The 26,299-nt window shown below is 43.4% G+C and overlaps 1 protein-coding gene across 1 annotated transcript in view; it reads right to left on the bottom strand.

Annotated features, from left to right (window-relative positions):
• MAPRE3 (microtubule associated protein RP/EB family member 3) overlaps window positions 1-25,097 on the bottom strand; it is a 45,018-nt gene extending 19,921 nt beyond the window's left edge. Inside the window, exon 1 of the mRNA XM_039346077.1 lies at window positions 24,907-25,097. The gene's annotated coding sequence lies outside the window, so the exon portion shown is untranslated. The remainder of the gene's footprint in view (window positions 1-24,906) is intronic.
• Window positions 25,098-26,299: the final 1,202 nt, after the last annotated feature.

The raw sequence follows: 26,299 nt of genomic DNA, 5'->3' as shown, positions 1-26,299 counted from the left end.
ACTTCAACTCCCAGAATTCCTCAGCCAGCGTGCCTGGCTGAGGAATTCTGGGAGTTGAAGTCTACAAGTCATAAAAGGGCCATATCTCAAGACCCCTGATATAAACAATTTCCTGGAAATCATTCTCTAGCCTGCAAAAGGCTTACTGTACTTCCACAGAATGCCATTATGAAAAAAGAAAACACAGTATCACTTTCACGTAGCCTAACTATTATTTCCTGGTTAAACAGATTCAGTACAACGACATAAAAAATCCTAAGTCTGGTAAAATACAGGCTATTGTTAAAAGAAAATAGGAGGAGGAAGCATTAAGTACAAGAGGTCCTTGGTGTTCTTTGAGTTTGGTTGTTTTCTTGCAGATGTTTCATTACCCAAACCAGTATAAACACCGATGTTACTGTAAGGACCCACCCCACTTTGCATCTTAAGAAGACAGAACACTTGGAATAATTCTTCCAACAGGAATCCTTTATTAAGAGAAAATGGTTGCAGGCGTTCTAGACAGGACTGGGGTCCAAGCTCTCCCATTCAAGGTTTTAAGGGGTTCCCCAGTAGTCCCACCCAATCACCCTCCTCTACCAGTGACAGTTTCAGGCATCACAATCCCACCCCTCTTTCCTTTCTACCGGCTGGATGGAGACTTCAGAGAAAACTACATGAAAGGTAAATAGCCTCCTTTGTTATGATAAGGCCTTTTGGTGCTATCCACATATAAACCTTTTGAAGTTGTACCGAAGGAAGTGAGGGCCATAAAGCCCCTTTGTTCACCCCCTTCTCTTTCTTTATGATAGAATCCAGAGAGGGCAGAAATGGGGTTTTCTATAACTGATAACTGGAGATGAAGTATAATTGGATTCTGACAGTTACCTAGTTTGGGTAATGAAACATTTGCAATAAAATAACCAAGCTCAGAGAGCACCAAGGACCCTTCATTTCAACCTGAGCTACAAATATTCTCCTTCATTAGTATTAAGTATATTCACTGCCTTGACTTATTTGTAAAAATAATAAAGACAGGATACAAATAAATAAATAATATACAAAAGTATCCATATATGTTCACATATGCCCTAAATTATATTAGATACAATCCAGGATTTTCACTTGTGCATGCCCCACTAAAATGGGATGGGGGCAACTTAGAAAAGTACTTTGTAAGAGGTTCTCTATCAACTATTCCAGTGGTGGCGAACCTATGGCACGCGTGCCAGAGGCGGCACTTGGAGCCCTCTCTGTGGGCACGCTCGCCAATGCCCCAGTCCCGCCTCTCCCTGCGGCCCCCTCCTCTCCAGCAGCCCCCCTGGAGAAGAGTCATCCCCAGGCACAGCCTGCACGGAGCAGCACAGCCAAGGACATAGCCGGGCAGAAGGGACAAGACTCTGCCCTCGCGCTCCATAGCCTGCAGATGATGCTGAGGGGTGTGGCGCTGCAGGGCTGCCTGGGTGATCTGCTACGGCGGGCCATTGAGGCAGTGCATGGCCCTGTGGGCAGGCACAGCAGGGGGCGGGCAGGGGCAGAGCAGGCAGGGCGGGAGGCGGGTTTTGGGCACTCGGTCTCTAAAAGGTTCGCCATCACTGAACTATTCCATGTGTAAGAAACTTCCTTTCAGTTTTGTCTTCTGCTCTTGGCAACGAAAGTCTACCATTCAACCTTGACTTATTATACTGAGGGTAAGGGGGGGAAATCAAATTCATGAATACTATTTTCTTGAGCAATTTAACAGTTTAAATCAGGGGTGTCAAACTGCCAGCCCATGGGCTGGATGCATCATAGCAAAACCGCACCCACCCCATTGCCAGCAAAAACGTCACGTGACGTTGCAAGTTTGACACCCCTGGTTTAAATAGTTACAAGTTACACTGAACGAGCCGCATAGCATACAAGCTTAAGAACATTACAATTATTGTTGGCACTTGCACAGTCTTTTAGGTCCTAATGGGAAGTATTACAAACTTGACACAGCTGCTTGCCTCAGCTTTTTTCATGTGAAAGGAGGTGGCTTATTCTGGAATATGTTACAGATGAGACTATTTTGGAATCAGAGCAAAATATTCAGGCATAGTTTGGCAGTCCTTTAGGATAATAGCACAATCTTTCAATACAGAAGAAAGGAAAGCGCTTTCCACCTTTTCCTTTGTGTGTATACGTACATATATACATGCAGACAAACACATGGGAACGCTACACACTTTAAAAAAGCAGATTTTGACAGGAACTTTTAGAGATGCTACTATACAAGGACTGTATCGCTCCAACACTGGATGTTTTTACAAAGAGACTAGACAACCGTTTGTCTGAAATGGCATAGAGTTTCCTGCCTGAGCAGGAGGTTGGACTAGAAGACCTCCAAGGTCCCTTCCAACTCTGTTATTTTATTCTGTATTGAAGAGAAGGGGCGTTGACTTACCTGAACGCCTTTTCTCAGCACGGAGATGGATAATCCACGCAGTGGGTTGAGACTGTATTCCTGGCCAATCAGATCAGTCAGCCAAAGTTGCCACGCCCGTCCTGGACCATGATTCTCCAGTCTTGACACGAGCGCAGCCATTGACTGACAGTAAGACGTTTTGGCTCCACTAAATATACCCTATTATCCTAGTCTATAAGGGTGGGTGTGGATTATCCATCTCCGTGCTGAGAAAAGGCGTTCAGGTAAGTCAACGCCCCTTCTCCAGCACTGGAGATGGATAATCCACGCAGTGGGACATACCAAAGCCTATTGTCCCTTGGGTTGGGGAATAGACTGGTCCCGTGTGTAACTTTGGTCTAGAACCTGCTGGAGAACCCTCCTACCGAAGGAGGCCTCTGCAGAGGAGTACCTGTCGATTTTGTAATGGCGAATGAATGGAGAGGGCGAGGCCCAAGTGGCTGCCCTGCATACTTCTTCAATAGAAGCCTGCATGGCCCATGCTGCTGAGGTGGCAGCACTCCTTGTGGAGTGGGCCGTGATATGCTTGGGGACTTGCAAGGACTCCGCCTGGTATGCCCCAGTGATGCATGCCCTAATCCACCTACCGATGGTAGAGGACGAGACCTTCCGGCCCCTAGTAGCGGGGTGGAAGGATATGAAAAGCGCTTCCGAGCGTCGGAATTCCGCTGTGCGCGAAATGTAATGTCTTAGTGCCCTTCGTACGTCCAAGGTGTGCCATTGTTGCTCCAGGGGATGAGCTGGGTTTGGACAGAAGTCTGGTAGGACTATTTCCTGTGATCTGTGAAAAAAGGAGTTGACCTTTGGAATGAATGAAGGGTCTATTCTTAGGACTACCTTGTCCCTGTGAAAATGACACAGGTCCTTCCTCGTTGAGAGAGAAGCTAACTCGGATATCCGTCGAGCTGACGTGATAGCTACTAAGAATGCTACCTTATGGGTCAGGTAGCGAATGTCACATGTTTTGAGTGGTTCGAAGGGCGCTCTGGTAAGAGCTTGTAGTACTCGTGGTAGTTCCCACAATGGATACCTGTGCACGGTTGGCGGTCTGATGTTTGCAGCCCCCTTGAGGAAGGATCGTATTAAGGGATGCTTGCCCAAGGATTCACCGGGGCTGGCAGAAAGTATAGTTGAGAGGGCGGCGATTTGCCTGCGCAGCGTGTTTGGCGAGAGGTCCCTCTCTAGGCCATCTAGTAAAAATTCTAGGATCTTGGGAACTGTGATCCCTTCGAGTAACAATTCCTGTTTAGAGCACCATGATTGGAAGCTTCTCCACGTGGCCTCGTAGATACGGTTCGTGGAGGGGCGCCTTGATGCCTGTATGACCCTAATTACACCCTGTGAGCAAGCCCCCTTGGCTAAAATTGACCGTTCAAGAGCCAGACGGCTAGTTGTAGCCATTGTGGCTCTGGGTGGGAGATCTCCCCCTGCTTGAGGGAGATCCTCTCCGGAGGAATCCGCCATGGATTCGTGCGGGAGAGACTCCTCAAGTCTGCGAACCAAGGTCTCCTTGGCCAATAAGGGGCCACAAGGATTACCTCGGCCCTTTCCCGCAGAATCTTGCGTACTACCGCCGGAAGGAGAGGTAAGGGTGGAAACGCGTACAGGAGCCCCCTTGGCCATGGGCTCCGTAACGCGTCCGTCTGCTCTGCTCCCTTGGATGGGAATCGGGAGAAGAAGCGAGTTAGGTGGGCATTGGAAGGAGAGGCAAAAAGGTCCACCTGGGGAAGCCCGAAGCGGTGACAGACCTCCCTGAAGATCCTCGGGTGTAGTTGCCACTCCGAGTGATCTATTGTTGATCTGCTCAACAGATCTGCTTGGATGTTTGCCTCCCCCGATATGTGGTCGGCCTTTATGGAGGCCAGATTTTGTTCCGCCCAGGCCCCCAGTAGGAGGGCCTCGGCCGAGAGCGAGCGAGAGTGTGTGCCCCCCTGACAGTTTATGTGGGCCTTGGCTGTCACGTTGTCCGTCAGGACCAGTACGTGTCTGCCTTTTATGCTGCTGTGAAAATGCCTTAACGCTAGGTGAATAGCCCGCAGCTCAAGCCAGTTTATGTTGTGTCGGAGATCCACCGCTGACCAGCGGCCCTGTGTCCACTTGGTCCCCAAGTGGCCTCCCCAGCCGAATAAGCTCGCATCTGTTGTGACTACTACTCTGTCTGGTTCCCTGAAGGGGGACCCCCTGAGGAGAGCTGGAGATAGCCACCACCTGAGGGAGTGTCGTACTCTCAGAGGTATGCCTACCCTCTTCCGGGATGCACTGATTTGCTGTCTCTGAAACGGGAGCATGAACCACTGCAGTTCTCTTGAGTGCAGCCTTGCCCAAGGAACTATTGCTATGGTCGATATCATCTTCCCTAGCAGCTGGGAGAGGCAGACCAGCGTCACTGACTGACCGCGGCTTACCTGTTTTACGGCTTTCTTTATGCTGCTGAGGCGTTCCCGTGATAGGTACACCTTGCACTCCTTTGTGTCTATGACCGCTCCCAGATGGAGTATTCTCGTAGTTGGGGTTAGATGGCTCTTTGGAAAGTTCACCGAGAAGCCGTGGTCCTGCAGCAGTTTTATCACTAACTTTAGGTCCGCCCGAGACTGCTGGGCGGACGATGACTGGATTAGAATATCGTCCAGGTAGCACTGGACTCTGACTGGTACGTTTCTTAGGTGTGCTGCCAGAACCGCCAGAATCTTGGTGAACACCCTGGGCGCTGATGACAGGCCGAATGGAAGTGCCCTGTATTGAAAATGGTGCCCCCTGTAGGCAAACCGTAGAAAGCGGCGGTGAGCCAGAGAGATAGGGATGTGCAAGTATGCCTCCGTGAGGTCGATCGATGCCAGAAAATCCCCTTTCCTTACGCTTCCAAGGATGGAGCTTAGTGTCTGCATTTTGAATTTGCGGTATTTTATGTAGAAATTTAGCCTTTTCAAATCCAAAACGGCTCTCCAACCCCCCGAGGGTTTTGGGACCACGAAGAGGATAGAATAAAACCCCTGGTCTCTCTGGTTCATAGGCACCGGCTCTACGGCCCGTATGTTTAGAAGGTGCTGAACAGCCTCGTTCATGAGCCTTCTCTTTGTTGGGTTTGTGGGACAGGGGCACGGGCGGAAGCGGTTCGGGGGCTTTGAGAGAAATTCTAGAGATAGACCATGACGTATGGTGTTCCTGACCCATACGTCCGTGGTGGTCTCTTCCCACTGGGGAGCAAACCCTGCTAGTCTGCCCCCTATGGGAAGGTCTGGGTGGGAGTCATCTGGTACGGCGGAAGGGGCGGTTGTTCCCCCGAAAGGGCCGTCTTCCCTGCGTTTGCCTATGTCTTGTGTTCTGTCTGTCCCCCTGTCTTTCCCTATCCTGTCTAGCTTGGAAGGGTTGGGAATTTTGAAAGTAGTTGACCCTGGCTTCCGTACGAAAGGATTGTTTCCTTCCCCAGGAGCCGGGTCTCTTGTCCTGCCTTTTAAGCATGTGTTTAAGGACCTTGCGCTTGTCCTTGTTCTCTGTCAGGTATGGCGTTAGTGCCTCACCAAACAGCTTTGCCCCTTGGTACGGAGCCGAAGCCAATTTCCACTTGGATTTGGTATCCGCCTGCCAGTTCTTTAGCCAGAGGATGCGCCTGCTCGTGTTGTTTGCCGCCATTGCCTTGGCTGAAAACTGGTCGCTAAAAGTGTTGCGTCCGACGCATATTCCGTGGCCGCTACCATTTTGCTGAGTTCCTGGTGAGTGCGTATATCCTCCATGGGAACCCGGCCCTGTAACTCACGGAGCCAACAAAGTGTGGCTCTGGTGAAAAAGGACGCGGAGGTAGTCGCCCTGGTAACCCAAGCTATTGCCTGGTGCGTTCTCCTGTAGTTGGACTCACTCTTTCGGTCCTCGGCTTTAAGAGCCTCAGCAAAATCTCCTGATATGGCCGTGTCCGATATCAGGGGACCTATGGGTTCGTCCACCACCGGCACCTCCAATGTTCCCTCTAGCTCCCTTGCTACGTTAAATAGCTTCCTCTCCGCATTGCTAGGAAGCGGTAGGGAGGTTGGCGCTGCCCACTGTTTCCTTATTGTGTTTAGGAACATGGTCGGGCATGGTATGCGGTGTTGAGTGGTTACCTTTTCGGCGAACATCGGCTCAGCCTCTGTGTCAACTGTGACAGGCTCCGCTGGTGTCCCATGCCCCAGATGGGCTGTGGCCTCAGCCTTGCGCAGAATGGTAACAAAAAGAGAAGGGTTAAACAGGCCGCTGAAGGACGGCCCTTGAGGTGAGGGGTCCTCCTCTTCCTCAGACATTTGAATCCCTTGTGACGTACCTGGCTGGTCCAGGTAAGCTTCCTCAGAGACCGATGAGTCTGAGACGGAGGAGAGGTCCTGATGGTCCTCCGTTTCCTCCCGATGCCTCGTTCTAAGTCCTAGAGACTTGGCTTTTGAAGTTTGAGCCCTGGCCTCAAATGCACGGTCCACTGCCTGTGCTATTAGGGTATCTAGCAGATCCCCCGTCAATGCAGGAGGAGTGACCATTGCCTGCGACCCTGCAGGTGCTGTGGTTAGCATGGTCCTCGGGGTTTCCTGTAACCTCCGTGGGGAGGGGGATCGGGATAGCGATGAGAATTCGCCTATCCCACCCTCTGTTTGGGACTGTGATGAGCTCCCTAATGACCAAATGGCCCGTGGGGATGAAGGGAGACCCAGCGGTAGATCAGGACCTATCCCCCCATTCTGCCTATTTTCAATTCTGGCCCTTTTCTGGGCTCTGTCGAACTCTTTTTCTAGGGCTTGGTGTCTTCTGATTGCCTGTTTGTCAGCCTTCTTTGATGACTTCCTTTCAGCCTTTCTAGGGGCTGCAGAGGATTCCGAATCCTCTGAAGCAGGTGCTCCAGAGGATGAAGGCGGGGCTCCAGTGGAGGGAATGATTGCTTCCTCCATTCTCCACTAACGCTGGGCCGCGATAGGGGGGACCCAGGTAGTAGGAGAGCTCCAACTTTGAGTAAGGACAGGCGCACTACTGGGGGCGTCTGAAACTCAGGAGCAGACTCTGCAAAATTGTCAGAGTTAGTCACTGTGCACGGATAAGAACAGGCACGCTAATGGGAATGCCTGGAACCCGGCTTGACTATGGTGGGTAAGGACAGGCACGCGACTGGGGATGCCTGGACCCCACCACTAAATCCAGAAGCGTACGGGCCACTAATGGGGGACCCGAAGTCCGGAAGGAGCCAAAGGCAACTAAACACAGTTAGTTATGAACGGTTCTTATTTACTTTAGATTGAAGACACCAAGTCCTGGAACCAGCAGCTATGTGTCTGATTTGAATGTCTCTGAATGAATAATAGATGCTTTAGTACCCTAGTACTGCTTGCCTATTAATTCACTCCAGCGGCTGAACCTAGGCTTCTCAGGGAGCCTTAGATCCCCTGTTTGGACAAAAGTATGGCTGCCGCTGCCAGGAGACTACTGCGCATGTGTTAAAAGGAGCAGGAGATTATTGCGCCTGTGCTAAAAAGGCTGCCTGTGCCACGTGCGGTTGTAACAAAGAGCCGCGCGTGCTCCCAGCTGTGCAGACAATGGTGCCTCGTTTAAAAATCCTGAGCAGCCTGGTGAGTGAAAGAGACTGCTCCTTCACACGCCAGCTGTTTCTCTTAATCAATCTCCCTCCCAGCATGCGTCCCCTTTGTCCTCCGCTCCCCTCGCTAATTGCTTGCCTTTCTGTCTTTCTTTCTTTCTTTTTAACGCGAGGGGTTGCACGAGCCTCCCCGTTTGTTTAAGGCGGCTGCCGGCTGCCCCGGCTGTGGGAAGGTGGTTGGGGTTTGGGTTAGGGAGGGGAGTTAGGGATTTCCCCCTTTTAAGTGAGGGTGGTTTCCCCTGTAGGGAATCTGACTTCCTGAGTCTTACAATTTAGCCAGGAAATTTTTGAGTAATCAATTAAATTGAATTAAATTATCTCTAATTAACTTTTAAACTAAGCAATTTCAGCTACTAGAAGAAAATCCCCCCAATGGAAAGGAACTATATCTGCCCAGGAGCCAAAGTTGTACGTTTTTCTGTGTGGCCAGATCAGTCAAGACTGGAGAATCATGGTCCAGGACGGGCGTGGCACCTTTGGCTGACTGATCTGATTGGCCAGGAATACAGTCTCAACCCACTGCGTGGATTATCCATCTCCAGTGCTGGAGAACATCTCTTAACTTTCTCTGCCAGCCTCCCCAGAAAGTCAATGGGAAAGCAGCAGGGTTGCAAGCTGCTGCTACCTGCCAAGAGTCCTCCCTCCCTCCCTCATCTCTGGTGGCTGGCAGAAAAGAGCTCCTGCCTATCCATGCCTGCCTGGATCTCTGCAACCAAAATCCAAGCAATCAAAGATAAGTTATTCCAAAATACTCCCTTATTTGATGGTATTCATGTAAGAAGTAAAACCTATAACATATCTCTATCAAAAACGCCCCCTTTATGGATTACTGCCTTGTCGTGGCGAAGGGGCTTGCGTAACTCAATGAAGCTATAAGCTATGCCGTGCAGGGCCACCCAAGACGGACAGGTCATAGCAGAGAGTTCTGACAAAATGTGATCCACTGGAGAAGGAAATGGCAAACCACTCCAGTATCTTTGGCATGAAAACCCCATGGACAGTACTAAAAGGCAAAAAGATTGAAGCTGGAAGAGACCCCTCAGGTCTGAAGGCTGAGGGCTATACTAGTAGCGCAGAAAGATGAAGCGACTGGGCCACATCCGAAAGGACCTCAGCTGTGATATCTCTGTTTTGAAAGGAAGGTCCAATTGGCTGTAAGATTTTTTCTCCTAGGAACCTTGAATGTAACAGATGCCATGAATCAAGGCCCAAAGCTAGACGTAGTCAAAAAAGAGTGACACAGACCTGAACATCGACATCTTGGAAGCAGCGAACTAAATGGATAGTATGGTGAATATTACTCAGATGACCATCAGGTATACTACGTGGACAAGAATCCCTCAAAGAATGAGTAGCCTTCCATAGTCAATAAAAGAATAAGGAAAGCTACTGGATACATCCCCAAAATGACAGAATTATCTCAATCGAATCAAGGCCAAACATTCATATCACAGATCCAAATCTATGCCCCAACCCTGGTGCTGAAGAGGATGAAATTGACCGGTTCTATGAAGCCTTACAGCATCTTATAGAATTAACACCAAAAAATGATGTCCTTATCATCATGGGGGATTGGAATGCTAAGGTAGGAAGCCAAAAGATAACCGTAATAACAGGCAAGTTTGGCCTTGGAGTACAAAATGAAGCAGGGCACAGGCTAATAGAATTTTGTCAAGAAAATACGATGGTCATAACAAACACTCTTTTCCAACAACCCAAGAGACGGCTCTACACATGGACATCACCAGACGGTCAACATAGAAATCAGATTGACTATGTGCTCTGCAGCCAAAGATGGAGAAGCTGTATACAGTCAGTAAAAACAAGACCAGGAGCTGACTGTGACTCAGATCATGAGCTTCTCGTTGCAAAATTTAGGCTTAAATTGAAAAAAGTAGGGAAAAGCACTAGGCCACTCAGGTATGAACTAAATCATATTCCTGATGAATATACAGTAGAGGTGACAAATAGATTTATGGAATTAGATCTGATAGACAGAGTGCCTGAAGAACTATGGATGGAAGTTCGCAACATTGTACAAGAGGTAGCAACTAAAACCATCCCAAAGAAAAAGAAATGCAAGAAAGCAAATGGCTGTCTGAGGAAGCTTTGCAAATAGCTGAGGAAAGAAGGGAAGCGAAGGCAAAGGAGAAAGAGAAAGATACACCCAATTGAATACAGAATTCCAGAGAATAGCTAGAAGAGATAAGAATACCTTCTTAAATGAACAGTGCAAAGAAATAGAAGAAAACAACAGAATAGGGAGGACCAGAGATCTCTTCAAGAAAATTGGAGATATGAAGGGAACGTTTCATGCAAAGATGGGCATGATAAAGGACCAAAATGGCAGAGACCTAACAGAGGCAGAAGAGATTAAGAAGAGATGGCAAAACTACACAGAAGAACTATACAAGAATGAGCAAAACTTATACAAGAATCCCCCAGATAACCACAATGAGATGGTCACTGACCTCGAACCAGACATCCTAGAATGTGAAGTGAAATGGGCCTTAGAAAATCTGAGCAACAACAAAGCTAGTGGAGGTGACAGTATTCCAGCTGAGCTATTCAAAATCTTAAAGACGATGCAGTAAAAGTGCTACACTCAATTTGCCAGCAAATTTGGAAAACTCAACAGTGGCCACAGGATTGGAAAAGGTCAGTTTATATTCCAATTCCAAAGAAAGGCAATGCAAAGAATGTTCAAACTATCGCACCATTGCACTCATTTCACATGCTAGTAAAGTTATGCTTAAAATCCTACAAGCTAGACTCCAGCAGTATGTGGATCGAGAACTACCAGAAGTACAGGCAGGATTTCGAAGAGGCAGAGGAACTAGAGATCAAATTGCCAACATACGCTGGATCATGGAGAAAGCTAGGGAGTTCCAGAAAAACATCTACTTCTGCTTCATTGACTATGCAAAAGCCTTTGATTGTGTGGATCACAACAAATTGTGCAAGTTCTTAAAGAGATGGGAGTACCAGACCATCTCATTTGTCTCCTGAGAAACTATATGCGGGTCAAGAAGCACAGTGAGACCGACACGAACCACTGATTGGTTCAAATTGGAAAAGGAGTCCGGCAAGGCTGTATCCTGTCACCCTGCCTATTTAACTTATATGCAGAGCACATCATGAGAAAGGCAGGGCTAGATGAATCAAAAGTTGGAATTAAGATTGCCGGGAGAAATATCAACAACCTAAGATATGCAGATGATACCACTCTAATGGCAGAAAGTGAAGAGGAACTAAAGAGCCTCTTGATGCGGGTGAAGAAGGAGAGTGCAAAAGTTGGCTTGAAACTCAACATTAAGAAAACCAAAATCATGGCATCCGGCCCTCTCAATTCCTGGCAAATAGATGGGGAAGAAATGGAGGTAGTGACAGATTTTATTTTTCTGGGCTCAAGATCACCTCAGATGGGGACTAAAAGCAGAGACATCACCCTGCAACAAAAGTGCGTATAGTCCAGGCCATGGTTTTCCCAGTTGCAATGTATGGCTGTGAAAGTTGGACCATAAGAAAGGCTGAGCGCAAAGAATTGAGGCCTTTGAACTATGGTGCTGGAGAAGACTCCTGCGAGTCCCTTGGACTGCAAGGCGTTCAAACCGGTCAGTCCTAGAAGAGATCAACCCCGACTGCTCTTTAGAAGGCCAGATCCTGAAGTTGAAACTCAAGTACTTTGGCCACCTAATGAGAAGGAAGGATTCACTGGAGAAGAGCCTAATGCTGGGAAAGATTGAGGGCAATAGAAGAAGGGGACGACAGAGAATGAGATGGCTGGATGGAGTCACTGAAGCAGTAGGTGTGAATTTAAATGGACTCCAGAAGATGGTAGAGGACAGGAAGACCTGGAGGAACATTGTCCATGGGGTCGCGACGGGTCGGACACGACTTCGCAATTAACAACAACAATCAAAAGTGCAAGAAGAATTTTAAAGAGGACATTTTGGAAATTTCCAGTAATGCCCCATCAATAACTTCATTTCTTTTAAAATGTTTAAAAGGTATCAACAGACTTAAGGTAAAGTTGATTTAACTAAAAATACATTCAAAAGATAGTGGACACTCCCAAAAATGTACTTCAAAGGATGGACATCAGATTTTCTTTATTGGAGAAGTAAAAATTTAGGGTTTCATTGACCCATGAGATATGGAATTTAAAAAGAGATAAAAACAATTTTCTTAAAATAATAAAAAATAGAAAGGACAATTAGAATGCATCCGTTAAAATATATAATTTTTATTGAAAGTTTTTACATAAAAATATATGCAACCTTCAAAATAACATACAAATTAAATGTTTATTACAGCATGTTTTCATAGTTATAAAATCAATATCTTAGATGCCCCTTCCCTCTGTTATGAAGCATTTAAAAATTACCAGACTACTTACTAACAAGTTGGACCTTATTAATTTTTAGAAATTCTCTAAAACCAGTAGCTCTGCCAAAACAGCGACATCTTATGAAAATTTTATTATGAAAAGCATAGACTAGGCAAAGATGCTGTAAAGAGGCTCTTTGTAAGAATTATTTTTCACACTGATAAAAGAATTAGCAGTTACCTAAATGACAAACAGATGTATACTGTTCCTCTTTCACAAAGGAATCGAGACTATAAGAAGCAAAGTCTGACACTATTTAAAACTGATTCTAGTTAACACTTTAGGAGAAAATAGAAACTAACACCTGTGCTGCATTATGAAAATTTTAAACCTTAAATTACATTAAAATCCATTAATCTGCTATATACTGTAGTGGAGATGTTAGGATGTCTGATTAGGATTTTGGAGGTCCAAATGCAAATCCTCTCAGCCCTCGAAGCTCACTGAGTGATTCTGGACCATTCACTTTACCTCTAGCCAGGGATAGGCAACCTTGGCTCTTTTATGACTCGTGGACTTCAACTCCCAGCTGGCTCAGGAATTCTGGGAGTTGAAGTCCACGAGTCATAAAAGAGCCAAGGTTGCCTACCCCTGCTCTAGCCTATGCAAGTTCACAGTATTATTGCAGGTAGTCCTTGACTTATGACCACAATTGAGCCCAAAATTTCCATTGCTAAGCAAGACATTTGTTAAGTGAGTTTTGACCCATTTTATAACCTTTCTTGCCATAGTTATTAAGTGAATCACTGCAGTTAAGTTAATAGCATGATTGTTAATCTGCGTTCCCCATTGATTTTGCTTGTTAGAAAGTCACAAAAGGGGCTCACATCACCCTGGGACACAGCCACCATCACAAATATGAGTTAGTTGCCTAGCATCTAAATTTTGATCATGTGATCATGGGGATGCTGCAATGTCCTAAGTAGGAAAAATAGTCATAAGTCACTTTTTTCAGTGCCACTGTAGCTTTGAACACTCACTAAATTAACGGTTTCAAAGACTACCTATATTATGAAGAAAACCTGGAGAAGGGAGTGCTAAATATGACATCTCAAACTCCTGAAAGAAAGGCACAGTATAATGTTTACATAAATCATTTATTCATTTTTTAACTTGGAAATTTAACTAATGATTGAATGCACCTTGTCCAATAATGCTGCTCTACAGGATAATGGGTTGAAGACGAGCTTGGTGCTTGTTTGTACTGGACAGCTGCAGGCATTGCTATAACTGGAATTTTGCCACTATATTCCCAGCTGTGGACTCACATCAGAATTGCTGTAGTTCCCATTCTCTCTCTCTCTTATTAAAAGCAAAGGGGAGGCCTAGTTCATCACATCAATTTCCTTTGTGAAAACCAAGCAGAAATGTTCTGTCAAGAGAGAAAATGAAGTATTACATCTTTTGGGGGAATAGGAGAGGCCTGCTTTCACCTGGCAATGATGTAAAAATTTCAGGGGAAAGCTTCTACAAAATCTTTCTGAGATACAGAAGGATTAGTGCTTGGTTCCTAAACAGCTTCTCAGATTATTTTACTTATGGGGATATCATACCCCATAAGAGACTCTAGTCTGCTACCTTCCCCTTCAAACACAAGTACATACATACAAACGTACATATGCAAAACTATATCTCTATTTTATTTCTCTAGCCACCCATCTCGATATGTAATTCTATACCTATGTAATTCTATGTCAGTTTAATGAAGAGAAGGACGAGGGGGGGGGACATGATAGCAGTGTTCCAATATCTCAGGGGCTGCCACAAAGAAGAGAGAGTCAAGCTATTTTCCAAAGCACCTGAAGGCAGGACAAGAAGCAACAGATGGAAACTAACCAAAGAGAGAAGCAACCTAGAACTAAGGAGAAACTTCCTGACAGTTAGAACAATTAACCAGTGGAACAACCTGCCTCCAGAAGCGGTGAATGCCCCAACACTGGAAGTTTTTAAGAAGAAACTGGACAGCCATTTGTCCAAAATGATATAGGGTTACCTGCCTGCACAGAGGGTTAGACTTAATGACCTCCAAGGTCTCTTCCAACTTCATCATCATCATCATCATCATCATCATTATACATAATTGGGAAGTATAGGTAGCCCTCGATTTATAACAGTTCATTTCGTGACTGTTCAAGATTACAATGGCACTGAAAAAAGTGACTTATGACCATTTTTCACACTTATGACCATTGCAGCATCCCCACGGTCACGTGATTTACATTCAGATGCTTTACAACTGGTTTATATTTATGACGGTTGCAGTGTGCCAGGGTCATGTGAACATCTTTTTCAACCTTCTGACCAGCAAAGTTAATGGGGAAGCCAGATTCACTTAACAACTGTGTTGCTAATTTAACAACTGCAGTGATTCACTAAACAAATGTGGCAAGAAAAGTTGTAAAATGGATCAAAACTCTCTTAACAAATTTCTCACTTAGTCACACAAACTCTGGGCTCAATTGTGATTGTAAATCCAGGACTACCTCTACACAGTAATTGATTTAGATGACAATTATGTTTTCCCAGGACATAAAGGTGCATATAAGGATTAATGTGAGTGGTAAACAAATAAATGTCCTTTTTGATTATAGTGGACAACATCTGCCCACCTTAACAAGACCTACAACAGTTGAGATGAGCAAGTGCCTTGAATATGTCTTACCATAAATGTTCAAAACAATGGGAAATATTCTCTTAACTATATTTTAAAAATGCTTGTTTTGTGATTTGCTGCTCCTGGACCACAATCTGTCCTGAAACCTAGTCTGTTTAAATTCAAGTTTAAACTAATAAACCAGAATTTTATGTTGAAATTAGAGGAGATTTGATGACTGGTGATAACAGGTACTGTATGACATTGGAAGGCAAGCAGGAAAATGAATCCTTGCTTGTGAAAACAAATTGTTAATTCCTAACTATGGTGGTGCTGCCTATTTAATTATTATGGGGACAGAAATATAATTTGGATTTGTTATTTAACAGGACTAGGGATAAATCCTGCAATAGTTCATAGAATTATCAGATTTGATACTTGTTTTGTTTAATAGGAATTTAGGTCTCTTGATTTATTTACACATTTGCCAAGTTATGAAGTAGATTCTATTCCATAAAAGTTTCTTAACGAATTTGTCTCTAGAATTTTGTTTTTGTTGCAACAACTTGGAAAAAGACATAACATCACTCCAGATCTCAGGCACCCGTTGGTTTGGAACCAGATGCTACTGAATGGCATCTATTAGCATGGCTTTTCCCTACCTTTGTCTTCCACTACTAATCCAGTACAGTAATACATCACAAAAGCAAGAGAATGCTGGGTGCCACACAGCAGAGGCTTTTCAGTTAGTATGTTCCAAGTCACTCACTTATTGGTCAGCAGTCACATAATTTGCTTAGTCCTGCTTATGCAACTCCCAAGACAAAAACATTCAAAAGGGTGGCAAAAAGCAAGAAATGCATTCTAACAAAGGAAACCCAACAGAAATTGGCAGCATGCCAGAAATCAATCTCATGGGGGAGACCAGGCACCACTACAGTTATTCCAATAAAAGGCTCACAAAGGGGAACTGGACAAGACAATAGCAGCTTTAGAAGAAAGACTATAGCCTTCAATCACTTTCTCTACAGATTTTCCCAGCCGTTTTCCAGGTAAGACAGTTGGAAAATAATGACCTACCGTATTTCTAATTAGTGTTATTCATGAAATGTCTGGAAAAGACTAACTTATGCTCAGAAAAGCAACCTCTGCAGATTTCAGGTCAGAATACTGTCCAGCGTGACCACTTAATCTGCACACTGACTGGATGCCAACAGGACCTCAGCTCAAAGTACATTCTACTCCATACACTGTGCACATCCTCACTACACATGAAATCAATTGGCATGGCATAGAGAATATGTTCTTTCTACTCGGAAGTAGTATTCCTATCTCATAATGATTTGTGCTTGTTACATACCATCCAGAATCACTTTCCATAAGAAGGGCAGCCATATAAATTTGATTAATAAATTATGCTTCTATATTCTATTCAACACTTTGCAAAAGCACACAAAAGAATAATTGATACGTGCAAATACAATATATATCACAATATATTGGGATATATATCAATATATATCAATATCAATTATTAGGATTGAACTTTGGGGCATCAATTGAACCCTATCTTTTGCCCATAAATTCAAATCTGAATTTCCTGACAATGTATTTTGTAACCATGTTTTTTACAGACACATTCTGCCTATCGTCTAAAACAAACATATTTTTGTGGATCATGGATTGTCAGTCTTCCGTATTATTTTCCATGTTGGTAATTGGCCAACGAATATTTCCAAAATGTTCGTTTTTTATATAGAAATAACTGAAAAAACACGGGGCTCAATCAGGAGCAGATGCACAGAATGGGTAAAGGCTGAATCTCTTGATATTGTTTATACTCCTAATTAATCCCATTTGTTCATTATTTACTTATTTATTCTGTACTCTGCCCATGCCCAAAGGCTTTGAACCTATAAAATGGGAGCAGAATAACAATGCAGAAACTGCTGCCTATTCTTGCCCATCCCTGTTCTCTTGGAGGACCAATGGCTGTTTAACCAAAAGATAGCCATCAGCCCACTATGATAAACTAACCAAGACTAAGACATGACCTGTAATGACAAACTGCAGATTGTAAGATAAAACATGATGTTATAAAGCAACCAAAGAAAATTGTTTATTTGTTGGGGGAGGAGTGATGTTGCAGCGCTCTGAACAAAAGGAAAACATACGTCTGGAAAACAATTTGTTACACCTATATGCTGTCAGGCAGGTGAGGCTTGTTGCAGGTCCTGTTAGCCAAGGAATGCTGGCTGGCAGGACCCATGAGACATGCCTTCTCTTCTGTCATCTCTGCTAGAATATTCTCCCTTCAAATATCAGGATGACCCCAACATTGTTAACCTTTCGTAAAGCATGAAGAGTTGGTTGTGTGTCCAGGCTTGCCCCCCCCCCCAAATGTGTTACAGGCCTCATTTCCTGGCTGTATTAGGGTAGTAACAGTTTTACCTGATGCCATTTATATTGTACTGTTTTAATTGTTTTAATGTTTTATGATGTATACCACCCAGGGTCACTTGTTGAGGTGGGTAGCTATAAAAATCAAATACATAAATGAATAGCAAATTTTACTGTCATAAGATTATCACAAAGTAAATTCAAACATCCATGTGGCACCAATGAAGCACGCTATAAATAGACATCTTGGCATATACAAGGTATCGAAAGAAAAGCAGGGTTGAAGAGAGGGCCAATAGCACAATGTGTGCAAGATTTTATAAAAGGTGGCTTGGTCTTGCTCCAAAGCTTAAATCACTTAAAATATGAGACAGGTGGCCTTTGAAAAAAAGCAAAAAAGGCAGTGGTAAGCAGAGCGTATGGATACAGAATGAACAGAGATTGAAAAGGAAATACATCCTTCATCCTCTGTTCATTATCTATACTCCATCATTATTTCCATTTGTCTGGCAACTATATGCAATAATTTAGAAACCATAAGAATGGATAATGGATAATAATTAGAATATTATGAAGGGATAAATATATGTCATACACATTATATAATGGAACAGTAAATGTTATATTTTATATCTTTCTTAAAATCAGAAAGAGACATTTAGGGACATTGAGTCCAAATCATTCAGTGCAGGAATTCAGTTAAGGCATCCCTGACAGATGGTTGTCCAGCTTTTATTTTAATATATCCTCTGAATATTTGACATCCTTAAGATATTTCAGAATTACTACTATAGCTCTTTCTTGTCTTTTCCCAATGTAAACTTTCCTCTAATTTTTTAAGAATTTAATTCAGTTTCAAAGTAGTAGAAACATAGAAAATAGGAAGAAGAAAGATTATTAGATATGTTTGCCACCTTGAATTATTTATAGAAATAACACAGTTGGGAGATTTTATACACACAAACATATACACACAATATATATGCACACGAGCATGCGCACATGCACACACACACACACACATACACCCCTATATACATAGCCTGAAAATAATTTTTGTCCCAAATTATATTAATTTTTGCTCCAAAAGACACATTAGGGCTTACTTTTCAGTTAGGTCTTGTTTTCAGAGAACTATGGGACTAAATGGCTGATAATCTTAATTGGGCTTATTTTTGGGGTCGGGCTTATATTATGAGCATCCTGAAAAACCATGCTAGGGCTTACTTTGAGTTAGGTCTTATTTCTGGGGAAACAGGGAATCAATGAACACCTAGAGGCAAACAAAGTCATAACCAAAAGCCAACATGGGTTTGTCAAAAACAGATCATGCCAGACAAATCTTATTGCATTATTTGACCAGGTGACAAAATTAGCGGACCAGAGGAATGCTATGGATATAATTTACTTGGACTTCAGTAAAGCATTTGATAAAGTAGATCACAACCTACTACTTCATAAGATAAAAAAATGTGGGGTAGACAGAATCACCACCAGATGGATCCGTAGCTGGCTCACCGGCCATACTCAGCATGTGGTCCTCAATGAAACTGCATCTACATGGAGGGAAGTGTGTAGTGGGATGTCCCAGGGCTCTGTTCTGGGCTCAGTGCTCTTCAACATCTTCATCAATGATTTGGACGAAGGGATAGATGGGGAACTCATCAAATTTGCAGATGACACCAAGCTGGCAGGAATAGCCAACACTCCAGAAGATAGGCTTAAGATACTAAAGGATCTTGACAGACTTGAACATTGGGCGCTATCTAACAAAATGAAATTCAATGGTTAAAAAAAAGTAAGATTCTAGATTTAAGCAAGAAAAACAAACACACGGGTACACTATAGGTGGTACTTTACTCAATAGTAGTATCTGTGAGAGGGAACTCGGAGTCCTAGTGGACAATCACTTAAATATGAGCCAGCAGTGTGCTGCAGCTGCCAAAAAAGCCAACACAGTGCTAGGCTGCATTAAGAGAGGGATAGAATCAAGATCACATGAAGTGTTAATACCACTTTATAATGCCTTGGTAAGGCCACACTTGGAATACTGCATCCAGTTTTGGTCACCATGATGTAAAAAAGATATTGAGACTCTAGAAAGAGTACAGAGAAGAACAACAAAGATGATTAGGGGAATGGAGGCTAAATCTTATAAATAGTTGCTGGAATTGGGTACATCTGGTTTAATGAAGGATGAGGGGTGACATGATAGCAGTGTTCCAATATCTCAGAGGTTGCCACAAAGAAGAGGGAATCAACATACACATACACACACACACACACACACACACACACACACACTATCTTGGAAACAGATATTGGGGGTCACAATTGATAGTTTAATTAAATTGGCCTACGAATGAAGGCAAATTGACCTAATACTGAGTGTAATTCTGTTTATCATCTAAGTGATTTATCTTCAACTGCTGGGAGAAAAAAATGTTCTCAGACATGACTGTGGGTAAGACCAAGTATGTTGTAATTAAGAGACTATATAAATAACTTAACTGTAGTAGTAACAGTGAGGAACAGGAATTTTCCCAACCCATGCAGCTGTCTTTAGAATTTTTATATAAGGCCACAGAACTTCGAGCTTAACTAAGCAACAGCCGTGACCAAAATGGTATCTGCAAACTGTTAAGATAGTTTTGTTCAAAAATTGCTGAATTACCATCCTCAGACAAAGATTGTAGTTCTTTTCATATGGAACTACAGGTGAGCAACCACATCCTAAAATGCAGCCTGAAACAACAGCTTTTGCCACAAATGTGTAGAAACATTGGTAGTTGATTAATTATCCTGCTTTGAATTAGTCTTAGAATTAACCAAAGTGCCATTACTGTGACATTAAACAAATTGCAACCACTGATTCCAAAATTACATTAACATTTCAAGTGGATCTCCAGCTACCTCTCCACATTATCTTATTACAATCAACAAGTGAATTGCCCAGGTAGTAATCTATGACAGGGTATCAAGTAGAAATGTAAATGTAACACTTTGGAACAGAACTCAATTGAAGTGACATTGAACAGGATGATTAGTTCCCTAATGCACAAGTAGAAGAGTCATTTAGCATTTTACCATAGTGGCAATGGCCTCATGTATCCAGACATTCTTTACTGCTTACAAAAAATGGCTGATGTTCACTATAAGTACTATTAGGGGTCTTCTGTGCTCTGCCTCTTCTCCAGTCTCGTAAGATAGCTTGAGAAAATATTTATCAAAATAGAAGGCCCACACTGTAGCCCCAGTGGGAAATTAGAAAAGTCTTCAAATCATTTCTTAATAGAATCCACAATAATACAGTCCAGAATATGTCCTTCACAATGACATCACTGCCCAGGCTTCAGAACTGACTTGCAACCAGCTTGAAGAAAGATGAAAAAAATTCCAGCACCAGTAAATCATGTAGACAGCTTAGCCCAATTTATACTGTCAGCATTTCTGTCTTGAGGTCAACACAGAGTAGAAATGAATCACATACCTCAGGAGTTGTTCATCTCTGAGTGCCTCATCCATTAACTTTTACTTAATTATTACATCCAAAATTCAAATTCTTTATTGCAAGATGCCCCTAATTTTGCCTATCCCAAGATTTGAAAACATTGCTGAAAAAGAGGAAGAAACTGAGAATCAGACAAGGATTGGCTGAAGCAGCTGCCTAGGGAGGTTGAGAAATTTCTTGAACATTTTCAAAAGATCAGACACATATTTATTAGCAGCTGTTTAAAGTCTGAGCTGAAAAAATCTACAGCTGCCTTGAAATCTGAAATTACAAAGGCCTGTTCAAAGATAGAGCATACAACTCTTATGTTACTTTCTTGAAAAGCTATGTACTTCAGCAAGAAGCAGAGCGCATCTTCCAAGTTATATTTTAAAATATCGTTTCAAAATTTTCTGTTCCTTTTTCCAGTTCTTATCAAGATGAGAATACTTTTTACTCCACAGTCATTTCCTTTTCTGTTTGTAATTTTAATGTAGTGCAGCAAACACTAATTGTTCATGCAACTATATCTCTGATTTTAAAAACCTACCCCATTCTCCTCCACTTTTTTTCCTCTTTTTAATCGCCTCTTATTAGGCCATATCAAGCTAATGGGAATTCTTAAAGATATCATCAAATGGTGTTTGGTCTCAAAAACTGGTTAAGAAAAGAGGGTGCATAGCCAGTCAAATATACACAGGGCTATTTATCTCCAAAGTGCCATGCACAGTCAGAAAAATCCAGGAAGGCTCATTTAGGAAACAATACCTCAGTTTTCAATACCAATTATTCCACCAACCAGTCTCATAAATATTTATGGCAGCTAAATACTAAGGTGATCAAGACTGAGTTTTAGACAGGCCATACAGAATAGTTGGAACTATTTCACAGCAGGGTAAAAAGTCTTTCCCTTTCACCATTTAAATATAATTGAAGCAAGAACCAATTATCAAAGGACAGCAAGAAGTTAAAGGAGACATATAACAGCCATAAATATAAATGAAACCATTGCAGACCTCTCACATCACTTTAGTTTTTCAGAAGTGTGTTCATACAGTTCATAGTCACATCAGAGACACTCAACAGAGAAGATTTACTTGGCTAATCAAATACTCTATTTGTAAGATAAGTTTATATCCCCACAAGGAGGATTAAAAACCCTCTTAACCTCCATTCTGTCCAGCAGGGAAATGGGTAGACTGAATCAGTCTTGTCAGGAGAACCTGGTGTATCTTATGACACAGCACAAAGAAAAATAAGTGCTAGAAAGAGTACCATGCATGAATAATTGAGAAAGAAATCATGAAAAATACAATTAAAAGAAATCTGTAGGAAGGCTATAGCCCAGACATGTCAAACTTGCGACGTCGCGCAATGTATTAGAGCTTTTTCACCATTGCCGGCAATGGGGTGGGCGTGGTTTCCCGATGACACGTCCGGCCCACAGGTCAGCAGTTTGACACCCCTGCTATAGCCAGATCAAATGGGATCTGACAGATAATCATGACCACACTTTCTTTTGTTTTCTGCAGCAAATACAGAGAAGACATGCTGGAACTCTAAAATAGAGCATTCACTCAAGTAAGTTTACAGAATTTATAAGAAACAATGTTCTTGTCATGAAATCTCATCTACTTACCACAGAGATCAGGTACACTGACAAGCTGACCAGCAAAAAAAGTAGTATTCGCTTATAGTCATTTGTTTAACATGTTTAAAGTTATGATGGCACTGAAAAAAGTTACTTATGACCAGTCCTTGCACCTATGACTATCAGAGTCCCTGTGGTCACATAATCAAATGTTGGCTACTTGGCAACCAGCATGTATTTATAACAGTTGCAGCATCCCAGTTTCATGCAATTGCATTTGCAACCTTCCCTGGAAGCTTCCAACAAGCAAAATCAATGGGAATAACCAGACTCACTTAAGAACATTTGTTTAACATTCATGACAAAAAGGTTATAAAATCAGGCACGACTCATTTAACAATCACATCACTTAGTGATGGAAGTTCCAGTCCAAATTTTGGTCATAAGGACTATCTGTATTTTAAGCAACAGTCCAGAAGTGACCGATTCCCAGCTTGTAATGGTGCTCCAGCTCATAATCTGCCATAATATGCCAAAGATAGGTTAGATATAGCCCTCCCTCCTTTATGTACAAAGGCAGCTGTGTGATTCTGGCCTAGCTACTCTCTCTTAGCCCTAGGAAGAAGGCAGTGGCAAACAACTTCTGAAATTTTGCCAAGAAAACTGCAGGAACCTGTCCAGGCATTCACCAGGAGTCAATACTGATTTGAAGGCATGCATACATGCACAACACACATGCAATGATACTTCATCAAAAAGTAGAAAACAGTGAACAGTATTGGACACATTTGTCAACAGATTACTTGGATTTCCTCAATTCCCAGAGGAAATGTGTTCATGTAACAAATAAAAATACAATAAATATGCATCAGAGGCATTCACAAAAAGTATCATTAATTTGCTTCAGTGTTTGTATGTTTGGCATATTAACTAATCCCAACCTGCCAGTTAATTTATGATTCAATACATGTGAATCCAGAAAATGCATTCATTCCATAATCAGGTTATACAGTATTTATATGTACCCAGAAAATCTCATAAAAGATTTATTGCTCTCAAAATTTTATTGGTATGTGTGTGTGTGTGTGTGTGTGTGTGTGTGTGTGCGTGTATGTATGTAAATGTGTATTTTAAATAAAATTATCATGTCTATAACAATTTGATATAAACACTTATTTTCCTAGGGAAAGATGGAATGTATTAACTTTTTTACTTTAGGACTGATGCATTCGCAGATGAAATTGAACCAGCACCTCCTAAAATATATGAATTGTTGTCTGTATCCAGCACTTTCCTGATGAGTGGCCTGATAGTCACAAAAGTAAAAAGCCATTTTCTAGGCCAGCCAACACAGTAGACCAGCCATTCTGCATTCCAAACATCAATCTACAGAGTTACTCAGTCACCTATGTATATGGGCTAGATCATGTATGTGCTCCACACTGAGAGGATTGGTTAATACACAAGGCACATATTCATATATCTCTAATCAAGGCTGAGAATATAATCATACCCCACAGTGGGTGATCACTGACTTGCTGGTTAAAAAAAATCATGAATAGCCTTGCAAAACCAAGGCACTGTGATGTTAGAATCTACTCAAGTTAATTTGCACCCTGTTTTGCAGAATGCCAGGCTTTTCCTGACAAGACTTCACCCTCCCTTTAATCTTTCTAATTCTCCCCTTTAGGCCAGCCAGTCCAGACATTTGTGAAGTCAGTGCAAGGAGACAGACAAGACTCAAAGAAACTACGGAGCCGCAAACTAAAAATTCCCGCATGGCCCGCACCCCAAATTTAGAAACTGCCTACAGAGGCTGAGGCAGGGAGACAAGCAAGTGCTCAATTTCTCGGCTTCCACGGCAAGAAGTCCGAGTGCCCCTTCTGCGGCGACATCCGTGGCGCAGCAAAGAAAGCTATTTTGTGGCTGGCAGAGCCTGCCATTGCTGCCCGGGGAAGATCGTGCATTGCCGCCTTCTCTCTCAGCTATCAGCACCACCATCCCCGAGGACGCTCTGCCGAGTCACGGCGGCCTGTAGCGCGCTGGCAGGTCCCACCTGGCGAGCCAGGACCAGGACGCGGCCGGGACGTTTGCTCCAGCAGACAGCGCGCTCTCGCCGCCGCCGCCGAGGAGCACAAGCGGGATGAGGGCGAGCGGCAGCGCTGCCCCTCACTAAGGAAAAGCCACAGCCCGCCGCCCCTTTAGAAAGGCAAGCTGCGGCGGCAACTGCAGCCGCGAATAGCACCCCTTCCCCCGACCTGCCTCCGCTCTAGGGAATACCCCGCAGTGGCGGCCCTTCGGGAAAGGATCACCCGAACAAGCGAGGAGGGGCCATGACAGGGCACTTTCCGCCTCCCCGATGCCCGCCTCCCTCTGTTGTTCGGCCCTCCCCAACCGCTTCCCTTCACTCACGGCGGTGCCGGCGCGGCAACGGCGGCTGGCTGGCTCCGTCTTTGCCCTCCCGCCGACCGGCTTGACTTCTTACGGTAGCAGAGGCGGCGGCGGCGGCGGCTCCTCCTCCGAGTCCGCACCGACCGGGCCGGCTTTGCGGGGAGGGGGGGAGGAGGTTCCCACGCATGCGCCGCCCCCTAAACAAGCTCAGGATGGCTAGGCCTCATCTTCAACCCCGCCCTTCCCACTGTCATAGCAACCACAAGGGGGGGGAAGCGAGTGATTTGCTACTGCTCCCATGACAACCGAGGCATGAGAAGTCCCACCTACACGCTGCCTCACAGTGCCAATCACTTCGCGCAGTGTCCCTGACATAGAAGGGAGATCGCCATCCCAGAAGTGGCAAGTTCTATCAAGTGATCCTGTTCTGGCTAAGGCACCAAAGCGACTCGTCTTTGTATCTCCCTCTTTTCAGTAAACCGCTTTACCGTGATCCACTGCTCCTCTTCTCTTGCATTTTAGCAGCTTTTCCACCGATTTAAAAAAAAAAAAAAATAGAATACTTGGAGTCTCATACTCCTGATTACCGTTTATTTAAAAAATACTTCCAGACTGTGTAACCCTGAAAAATTAAGAGATTTTAGTTCATTGCATTGCAATGGCCATCGTAATGCAATGGACAAAATACTTCTGTATACTGTATGCTTCTGTATATATGTAAATTCTAGTGAAATCATGTTCAGTTCATCCTGTAAGTTATGAAATGCTGTCCAAACAGTGACATGTCTTGTTTTAGACTCAGTATGTTCTGATTTCTGCAGTATCTTTCTTGCCTGCCCAAAGGGACCTCTTTTGGAAGCACCAGCCACTGACCTACAAAAATGAAAGAAAAATTACCAGTAGCCTAGAGGAGTGTCAGTTAATGTTCTCTCCCTAAAAATGGAAAAAGTGAAATTAGGATATGTCATTTCAAACTTGGTAAGAGCAAAACAAGACCTATACATGGCTGAAGTTAGAAACAAGAGGAAAAAAGCTGATTCTCAATCACCTTATTGTGTCAAAAAGATGGGATCTTCATAAAAGCCATGGGATGATTGTGATGATAATGTTTCATGACATTCCTCTCTCTTAAAAGGTTCTTGACAAGATAGCTCACATTTTCTGCCTTTTAAAAGAACAGTTGTAGAAACCTATGCTGCATCTCTATGTCAGGATAGAATAACTCCCATCTGATTGCCTTAAGAATTCTGGGAATTGTAGTCCCAAAATGCTGTGGAGATTCTCAGTCATCCAGGTCATGGTTGTCCCGAAGGTGATTTTTCAAGAGGCAACTGAACTTTCCTGTTTTTCTTTGAAGACATTTTGCTTCTCATCCAAGCAGCTTTTTCAGTTCTGACTGGATGGTGGGGAATGG

Source organism: Crotalus tigris, unplaced genomic scaffold (assembly GCF_016545835.1).
Source record: "Crotalus tigris isolate CLP2741 ecotype Arizona unplaced genomic scaffold, ASM1654583v1 scf7180000017987.690289119674:8195010, whole genome shotgun sequence".
Lineage (NCBI taxonomy): Eukaryota > Metazoa > Chordata > Lepidosauria > Squamata > Viperidae > Crotalus > Crotalus tigris.
This window is presented reverse-complemented; position numbering and strand designations above follow the sequence as displayed.